This window comes from Eublepharis macularius, chromosome 3 (assembly GCF_028583425.1).
Source record: "Eublepharis macularius isolate TG4126 chromosome 3, MPM_Emac_v1.0, whole genome shotgun sequence".
Lineage (NCBI taxonomy): Eukaryota > Metazoa > Chordata > Lepidosauria > Squamata > Eublepharidae > Eublepharis > Eublepharis macularius.
In genome coordinates, this window is record NC_072792.1 from 4,036,307 (window position 1) to 4,046,864 (window position 10,558).

Below are 10,558 nucleotides of genomic sequence, written 5' to 3' on the forward strand. Positions count from 1 at the left end.
ATTGCTCCCCATGGACCAATTCAGTCAGAGGGTCAAAATGAAGGTGAGTGCAACAATGATGGGAAGGGTGTGTATGTGTGAACAGTGAACGGTGGGCTAATGTGAACAAAATCAGTGATGCAAAAATTGGCAACACCTTGGTTGGAAAGATGCACGAAATATTGGTATTTGAAGCGGGATTTGACCTAAGTGTCAGCACGTGCTTGGAGAGACGGTTCCAGCGTACAAGAGAGAACAGCAGAGCTGATTTGAAGAGGAGGAGTCTGGGTAAGGTTGCAACCTCCAGGTAGAGCCTGGAGTTCTCCTGGAATTACAGCCGATCCCCAAATGAGAGAGATCAATTCCCCTGGAATAGCTGCTTTAGAGGGGAAACTCTATGACATTAATACCCCGCTGAGGTTCCTTCCCTTCCCAAACCACGCCCTCCTCTGATGCCACCCCTAAATCTAGTGTATCAAGTATCAAAAGAGTTTATTGTCTATAGCCATAGGCCGTCACAATTCACCAAACATTGACTAAAAAACAATTAAATCCCTTATCACAGTTTATGTAGGTTACACCTAAATCTGCTGGCACAAGCAGGAGTCAGCAACTGTAAGACTGGGGAGGCTGAGGATGGTGAAGCAGCAAATGTCATACTCTAGAATGTAACAGATGAAGGGCTTCCAAGCAAGATCAGGTTTGCCATTATGGCCTCTAGGGAAAAATTTCCTATGGGATGGTGGCCTGGGGTGCCACTTGTCCACACACAACACACACACGTCAGTGCCCAGGCAGCCAGGAGGGCCAATAAGGCTGGCTAGGCAAGAATCAGCCAGTGGTCTAGTGGTGCAGAAAAGCCTGCTGCCTGTCCTCCTCACTTGGCTTGCCATTGCCTCACTTGCCCCATCAGTGATCACTCTTGGTCAGAAGCACCAGCCACAGATGACCAATGATGAGGCAAGTGAGGCAAAGATGAGCCGAGGGAGACAGGCAGCGATAGTCCTTGGCTTCACTGTGGTGCTGCCTCCTGCTGCTGGCTCGTACTTGCATATTAGCCCATTACCTGGTGGATCTCCTCCAGCTGAGGCAGTGTTGATGGAAGAGGGATGGGACCAATGGAGGTGAAGAACCCTTTTCCATGGCTTCTTTGGCAACCCTGTCCACCCCCGTTGCTATGTCATAAAGATGATCCATTTCAGTCTGATTGTTGCCCTCATCATGGCAGACTAATATCCTTTGTTGCCCTGATGAATGCCCTACACTGATCCTCTAATTTGGAAACTGCATCCTTGTTTGTTTTCCTGGACTTCTTAGTGCCTTTTGATATCGTTGAAAATGCCTTCCTGTGACCGCACAGCATTCATATTTGCTAACGTTGTGCCCTGGAACCAGGTAGTTGGGACACAGGGAAGTTTATATCCCAAAGATCTGTCTGCCATGCAGCCACAAAGAGGTAGGTAGGTAACATGCACAAATGGGGTCTTCTTCAACCACTGGTTTGCAAACTGTGGGTCAGTGAACCCCAAAAAATGGAGCCAGGGCATCCATTGTAGATTTCAGCGCATTAAAGGCAAGGTTTGGAGGGGTTTTTTACCTCTCCCTGTAGCATATGTGGAAGAGAAAAGCTTCTCACATACGTGAAGGACAAAGGCATTCAGGCTTTGCATTCAGTAGACGCATGGCAGCTGTCTCCCTCCCTCCCCCATGGTATCTGAAGACACACCTGATCAGGTGAGCAAAGCTGCTGTGGTGGAACACAGAGGAAGAGGTGGTCCTACCAATATGCCAGGCCAAGGCCATGTCACAGTCAAGACCTTGAACTGAGTTTGATAACTGATGGGTAACTAGTGGAGTGACTGCAGAATGGGAGTAACAGGCACACTCTGCCTAGATCTTGATAGTTGAAGAGAGGCAGTGTCCTGCAGCAGCGGGAGTCTCCTATGTAGAGTGCACTACAACACTTGAGTCTTGATGTAACTGTGGCATGAATCCAGGTGGTCAGATTGGCTATGTCAAGGTTGGCTACTGTGTGTCCAGGATAGTCTGAGTTGGGAGAAGGCCTCTTTTGCAGCTGCATTAACTTGCTTTTCAAGCAGCAGTGCTGTATTCATTGTCTCTTAACTGAGTCGATTAGGGCCAACTGAACCCCTTTGAAGGTGAGAAGCACAATGTTTTTTCAATATCTCTGCCTTCCCAACCAGCATCACTTCCATCTTATCTGGGTTCAATTTCAATTTGTTTCCTTTCAGCAATTTGACCACAGCTGTCAAGCAATTACTCTACTGCAGCACCAGGGGATCTTTCAGTGTGGTGTCTGATTAACTCTCCATCTTAAAAGCTTCTGTTTGGTTAATTCCCCACTGCGTAAGCGGGGTTACCAGGAGGCAGTAAGACCAGGGTTCTCCCTCCCCTCCACCTCCCGTTCCTGTTGTCATTTCCATCAGTAGCAAGAACAACACCCTCCACAGGACAGCAGCCTATATAAGTAGAGATCCCCACTTTATGTAAACCCTTGGGTTCTAGTCTGCACCCTAGACATGCTCTGACTACTTTCATTAAGGGAAAGAGTACAGGCACAGGTAGCCTTTTGGGTAACAATCTTTTAGAACCACTTGGCAGGGATGGGCCTGATTGGTGCTATGCTAGACTGATTCAAGTCCTTTTTGGAAGAGACATTTCAAAAGATACTGCTGGGAAATGTCTCCTTGGCCTCCGGCCACTGGTCTATGGGGTACTATTTAAAACATTTCAATGTTATCTTTCCACCAAACGTAGGGTTCCCAAGGCAGCCAACAGTGAAAAACAGTAAAAACAAACTTTGAAGTACATTAAAACAAATCCTATGTAAAAGGCTAAGCGTTTTCAAGACAACTCACTTTGTATGCAGAAGTGCCTCCAGAGGAAGCCCAGATGAGGCAGCCAGACCTCCAGAGAGCATGTCATGGCAGGAAGCCCAGGACGGGATCAGATATAGAGCAGGCGGCAATACCCGCTCCCCGCCTTCACCCAACTGGGATCAGGAGTGGAGCAGGTGGAAATGCCTGCCCCCTGCCTTCACCCAGCTGAGATGAGGAGCAAAGCAGGTGGCAATACCTGCCCCTCGCCTTCACACAGCTGGGATCAGGAGTGGAGCAGGTGGCAGTGCCTGCCCCCCCTTCACCCAGCCAGGATCAGGTGCAGAGCAGAAGGCAATGCCTGCCCCTTCTTCACCCAGCCAGGATCAGGCACGGAGCAGGTGGCAATGCCGGCCCCTTCACCCAGCAGTGATCAGGAGTGGAGCAGGTGACATTGCCCGCCCCTCTTCACACAGCCCAGGTCAGATGTGGAGCAGGAGCCAATGCCCGCCTCCTTTCACTCAGCTGGGATCAGGCACAGAGGAGGTGGCCATGCCTGACCCCCTGCCTTCATCCAGCTGGGATCAGTGATGGAGCCCATTGTATTTTTTTTCACAACGGGCTTTGTTGGTAGTCCTATTATATAAAAGGCAAGCTGAATTGGTGATGACTCAATCTTTATTCTGGTGCACCACCAAAGAGCGCTGCCATGGCGGGCAGCTCAGGCAAGGCGGCCCGTCCCTCCGGAGGGCGTCGCCACAGTGGGAAGCCCAGGCAAGGCTTCTTGTCCCTCCGGAGGGCACGCTGCAGCGAGAAGACCAGGCCAGGCGGCCTGTCCCTCTGGAAGGTGCTACATTTTCTAGAGCCCATTTTTTAAAAATGGACTTTGTTGCTAGTTTTAATATATATATTTTAAAATTAAAAACAGAAAATACACAAGCAAGGATGAATCAGTGAGGCAACACCAAACTAATATTAACAGCAACAACAACAACAACAACAACATTCGATCTATATACCACCCTTCAGGACAACTTAATGCCCACTCAGAGTGGTTTACAAAGTATGCCATTATTATCCCCACAACAAAACACCCTGTGAGGTGGGTGGGGCTGAGAGAGCTCCAGAGAGCCATGACTAGCCCAAGGTCACCTGGCTGGCTTCAAGTGGAGGAGTGGGGAATCAAACTCGGCTCTCCAGATTAGAGTCCTGCTCTCCAGATTAAGAGTCCAAGTTAATAAAACTGAAACAGGGAAAGAGTTAATAAAAACATGATACTACAGTGTTTTCATTTCTAAAATATTGATCTCCAGTTTCCTTAAGGGTTCCCACTATTTTGTTTGTTTGTCTGTTTAATTGTTTGGAACAAGCATTCATGCAAAACTCATCACGGCCTGTTTTATGCTGCTCTAGGAGCATTTTGTCAGGGAAAGAGTTACTGAAAGCATGCCACTACCAGTGACTTCAGGTCTAAAAACTTGTTCTGCACTGACCCGTAATGCTTCCCACTGTGTTTTGTGGTACTGACATTTCTTTAGTGTCTGTTCTGGCCTGTTTTGTGCTGCTCCGGGAGGATTTTGGCATGGTAAAGGTTAATAAAAACATGCCAGTTCAGAGTTTTCATTTCTAAAATCTTGTTCTGGAGTGTCTTTAACACGTCCCACTGTTTTTTGTGGTCCTAGTATTTGTTTAATGCCCGTTCCGGCCCGTTCCAGCTTTTACCCTGTCCCCACTGAAAATCAAACCCTCTAAAAAGTCCTTTCCTGCTTGCAGGTGCGCAGAAAACTCCAGCCTGAAGATATTCATGCCATTGGACTGAAATGGCAAATTGGAACGGGCTTTTGCGGCTGTATATTATATTGTGTCTTACATGACAGTGACTGTTGATACTCTAGGCAGGATTTTATAGCTTTTGTATGTGAATCTATTTATTGGGTATATTTATTCATGGCACTTGCACTTTTGCACCTTTTGATAAAAAATACAAAAATATTTTCATAAGATTTCACATTACTGTATTACTTTACCACTTGATTGGTAGTTACCTCCTCTGGTTGTGCATTGTACCCGAGGGAGCTTCTTTTTTTGGTGTATTGCTGCTTTGCAGTGGCAGGGGCTGGCGCGCGTGTGCTGCTCAGCCAGGCTGTAGCCCTGTATCTCATCCCATTACAGCAGGGGAGGCCAGCCGGGTGAGCAAGTGTGCCACAGCTCTCTGCAAAGCAGCAGCAGGGGCTGGCACACTCACTGCTCAGCTGAGCTGTGGCTGGCCAGAGGCAGGGTCTCAACCCACCTCCCCAATGGAGCATAGGGGGGAAGGCACCCGGCATGGGCCAGTACGCCATTCCTCCCCCTCCCATCACATGTGCTTCCCCCCCCCCCCCTTGCAGGAGCAGGCTTACCTTGGCCTTTTCCTCCAGGGGAACTGATCTCTGTCTGGAGATCAGGGGAGTGGGGCCACCATCACGCGATCTCTTTGGAGAGGTCCCGGAATGCTGTTCCGGCATGTTTCGGCAGAAAAAAAGCCCTGAACTGAGCCATCGTAATACGAAGCCATTAGCTGATGGAGCCCCACAAGTAAGGAATGGGAAGTAACCACCCAGCAGCAGCAGATCTGGAGGAAGATTCTGCTGGCTGGCAAAGAATATTTTGCTGAGCACAAGTTGAAGGGTCATAACCCAGAGCAGGGAGGAAAATCTGCTGAGGGTGGGGTAGGGGGAAGCCTGCTCTTTTTTTAAAAAAAAAACCTTTCCCACCTTCTGTTCATCCAGAACCAACAGGTTGAAATTAAAAGAATTTTCGGCTAAACGTTAGGAAGGACTTTCTACAGTTAGAGCAATCCCTCAGTGGAACTCAGGGGCACAGTGCTGGAGAGGGCGAGAGGGATGGTTGCCCTGGGTGCAAAATTCGTAGGAGTGCAAGAGACTGCGCTGCAACCATAGGGAGGCCACCCACAGACCCTGTGTGCTGATGGGGCAGCAGGCTCACTGGGCGCCAAGCTGGCCTTCCTGCAGCAGCCGAGCTGGCAGCTCAAGCCGAGCTGGCTGCAGTAGCGCAGGTGGCTGTGGCGGAGCGGGGCGGAGGCTCTGCCATGCCTGTGGGGAGGGCACCCACACCCTCTGTGCAGCAACGCAGGGGCTGAGCTGGCGGCTCAAGCCGAGATGCGGGCAGGCTGTGTCCTGCGCGATGATGTCTCTTCCTGGAAGTGATGTCATCATGCGGGAGAACAAAAAACGTAGCGGCGAGACTTGCCTTGCCTGGGGCACTCTCAACCCACACTAAATCACTAGTGGAACAGGCTTCCTCAGGAGGTGGTGGCTCTCCCTCTTTGGAGGTTTTTAATCAGAGACAAGATGGCCATCTGACAGCAGTGCTTATCCTGTTAACCTAGGCAGGTCATGCCAGGGAGGGGAGTGCTTAGTTCTCGTGGCCCCTTCTTACACATCTAGGGTAATGCTGATCACCACTTTGGGGGCAGGAAACAGTTTTCCTCAGGTCAAATTGGCTAGGGATCTTGGAGGTGTTTTGCCACCTTCTAGGCACGGGGAAACAAAAAACCTACTGCGGCCAGCTCAAAAGACCCACAGAATTTAAGGTGCACCGTACGCAAATGAGTCACTGCACAAAATCCTTATCAAAAATAGGTCTATACAAATAGCTAAGTGCTCACAAGTCTATATCCAAAACATATCATGTACAATATTAGCCCACTGTGCAGTCCAAACTTTAACAGACTGTTAGAACTTTGTATTTATTGTTTATTATTATAGATTCATAAATATTGTCGCTGGTTGTCAATGCTTTTGATAAAGCATCACCGAAACAGGAGTTCAGCTTGCGCCCTGTTGAGTGGTTGATAGCTGGGATTCTTCTCCCCTTGCGCGTCTGATATCTCCCCTTGAGGATCTCCAGCCCAGGAGTTGGCTTCTCTGCCTGCTCACTGCTCAGGAATCCTGGAAGTTATTTAGGAAGAGATTTCTCCGCTTCATATTTACTTTGGACTCATTGGAGATTTGGACTGCACAGTGGGCAATATTGTACATGATACGTTTTGGATATAGACTTGTGACTTGAGAGTACTTATTTGTATAAACCTATTTTTGATAAGGATTTTGTACAGTGACTCATTTGCGTACAGTGCACCTTAAATTCTGTGGGTCTTTTGACCTTGCTGCAGTAGGTTTTTTGTTTGCTGTTGCTGATACTACGTGGTGCCCCTCCTTTCTGTACCTTCTAGGCATGGAGCAAGGGTCACTGGGTGTGTGTGGGGAGAGTAGATAGTTGTGAATTTCCTGCATTGAGCAGGGGGTTGGACTAGATGACTCTGGAGGTCCTTCCAGCCTTATGATTCTGTGATTCTGTCTGTATGTTGGAAGGAGTTTTTTGAACTGAATTAGTTGTTTTATAACCACCTTGAGTCTTCTGTAATGGGGAGAAAATCAGGATATAAATAAATATAATTCAGATGGACTTTAGATAAAACAAGAGAAACCCAATGGAGGCCACTCAGTCAATTGCTGTAATATCCAGGATAAATGGCATCAGTTATGACACTTTCAGTTTGCCCCAGTTTGTTATGTATCTCTGTATTTAGGACGCCCAAACAGAGAACAATTTTTTTCTGACACAGAAAGACTTGTGCAACCCCCAGAGTCCCAAGGTCCAGGTTCAATTTCTAGAGATACGTTTAAAATTCAAAATGTCCATCCAGTTTATCCTACTATTAAAAAAGGCCAAACCTGTTCCTGACAACTCACTTCCTACCCTGGTGTGCCTCCAGAGTGCGCTGCCATGGAGGGAAGCACAGACGAGGCAGCCCGTCCCTCCAGAGAGTGTGCTACGGTGGGAAGCCCAGGCCAGGAGCAGGCATGGAGCAGGCGGCAATGCCTCCCCCTGCCTTCACCCAGCTGGGATCAGGAGCAGAGGAGGAGATGATTCCCGTCCCCTGCCTTCACCCAACTGTGATCAGGAGTGGAGCAGGTGGCAATGCCCACCCCCCCTTCACCCAACTGGGATCAGGAGTGGAGCAGGTGGCAATGTCCACTCCCTCCACCTTCACCTGGCCGGGATCAGTCACAGAGGAGGAGGCAATGCGTACCTGCCCACCCTCCCCTTTCTAGAGCTCCAGAACATTTTTTCCCAGAACAGGCTTTGTTACTAGTTTAGAACACAACTATGAAAATGTTCCCAAAGTTATCAATACTGGGTCACTAACTAGTGACCCCAGAGCAAAGTCCTTCTCACAAGGGCTCAGACAGTTTTGTGGGTTTGGCCAGAGGAACAGAGCCTGGAACAGAGCCCCAAATTTCCAGAAGGCCTTGTAACAGCAGGACTCTTCCTGTGAAGATGCTGTCTGAATCCTGGAGCTTGCTGGTTGCCCTAGGAGCCGTTCCCTCTTTCCTCCTGGCAAGATGAAGTGGGGCAGCTCTGTACTAGGGTGCTGGTCTCAGGCAGTCAATGAAGAGTTCAGCTGCCAGCAATCCCTGCTCTTTGCTCTTCCTTGCTTCTTCAGCTCTTCCCAGCTACTGCTGCTCTCACAGGGAGAAGGGTTCAGTTCTTCCCAGCTAGCAGTTTCAGCTCTGTGACCTTCTTGCTTGGAAACAAGCTTTGCCTTCCAAAGAGCACTAGCTTGAGCACTCCTCTCTCTCGTCGAGGCTTTTCCGCTAGTCTAGTTCTGCATTATACCACCTCTCTAGTCGTGGTGGCCTTTTCCAAAACATGCCACATGAGCCTTTGCTAAACATGCAAATTAATACAAACCTAGGGACCTATCATGAAGAGTGGAATGAGGAGATGAAGGTAGCCTGGAATTCTAATCAGAAAAGTATCTGATTCTGTGAAAAGAACAGACAATTCAAAACATGGAGGAAATAAAGAGACATAACAGTTGAGAAACTTTGGGCTATGCAAGAGCTCCCAGCACTCCTTACTTGCTTCCACCCCATTCTCCAGTTGCTTGCAAGTCTGGGGCAAGTTGTAGGCTTCTAACCTCCTTTCAGACAGTTTTTAAAGACAAAATGGCCACTGCTGCTTTCTTCTAGATGCAGACAGATCTTTGCTCCTTGGCATTCCTACAGCCCAGTCAAAGTATATTTTGAATACAAATAATTGAGGTTGTGTTTCTGTCTTTCCTGCTATAATTAAGTCCCCCTCCCCCGACATTACTTGAATGTCTAAAGTGCCCAGGTTTTTCAGTGAGTAAAGAGCTCTCTGTCTGAAATTCCTTCTAAGGGGCGAGCTACAGATTATGGGCCTAACTTAGAGTTGCCAGGTCCAGGCTGGGAAATTCCTGGAGATTTGGGGGGTGGAGCATGAAGAATGTGGGGTTTGAGGAGGGGCCTCAGTGAGGTATAATGCCATAGAGTCCACCCTTCAGAGCAGCCATTTTCTCCAGCAGAATTGGTCTCTCTTGCCTGGAGATCAGTTGTAATTCTAGGAGATCTCCAGCTACCACCGGGAGGCTGGCAACCGTAGTCTAACTACATGTTGTTTTCCTCAAAGCCTTACCAGGTCCATGCAACCAAACATATTTTGAGAATTCTGTGCTAGAAACTCCACTTGACCTGGATGGCCCAGGTGAGCCTGATCTAGTCAGATCTCAAGCTAAGCAGGGTGAGCCTTGGTTAGTAATTGGACGGGAGACCTCCAGCGAAGACCAGGGTTGCAGAGGCAGGCAATGGTAAACCCCCTCTGTTACTCTCTTACCATGAAAACCCCATCAGGGGTTGCCATAAGTCAGCTATGACTTGAGGACACTCTTCACACATACGTGCTGGCAACTCAATTCCCCAGCATGTACAGGACACAGGGACAGGGAGTTTAAACCTTTTCCCTGCACTATTTCCCCAACCTGAAATGGCCCATGGCACTTGCCCCATCAGAGACACCTAGATGTACCCCACTGGTGTATATGGATCACTCAACAGGGCAACTAGTGTCCCTCAGGCCATTTCTTGATGGGAAAATGGTTCAGGTAGAAGGCTTACATGTCCCAACATGCCACAGTCCCAATCCAAATTAGGTCCACACAATATCTGATTGTGTGGCACGAGGAGGCACGAGGAAAATATAAAACATGGGAGCTCTTGGCTCTCGGGAACAGGTTAGCTCCACTGAGTCTTTAGAGACCTGCTAAAATCACCCAACTCCCCTGTGCTGATGGAGTCTGAGGATCCTGAGGTTGGAGGGCATCAGGCTGGAGGGGGGGGTGTTCCTTTAGAAGGTGCCCCTTTCTGGTGATGAGCCCCCTGGGGTTGAGGGGAGGTGGGCTTTTGTTAGTGGGACCTTCAGTCATTAGGAGTATAGAGAATGGGGCCTGTGACAGACGCTTTGACCCCATGATTACTTGCCTGCCTGGCATGGGTGCACACACTGCCTCGATAGGCTAGTACAGGAGAGGAGTCAGCAGTCATGGTACATACTGGTACCATTGACAAGTGGGAAATGTAGTTGTGGGGTCCTGGAGGAAGAATTTAGCTTACTAGGCAGAAGGTTTATGTCCAGGACCTCCAAGATAGGATTCTCAGAATTGCTACCTGTTCCATGTGCAGGGCCAGCTATGGGTCTCAATACATGGGTGAGAAAGTGGTGCTGAGAGGAAGGGTGTAGATTTGTTAGGCATTGGGGAACTTTCTTGGACATGTCAAATCTGTACGAAAGAGATGGGCTTCAAAAGGGTGCCAGCACTTAAGTTCAGCAGGTAGCAGAACAGATTCTTACCTGATTTCTAAACAAGATCTGGTTCA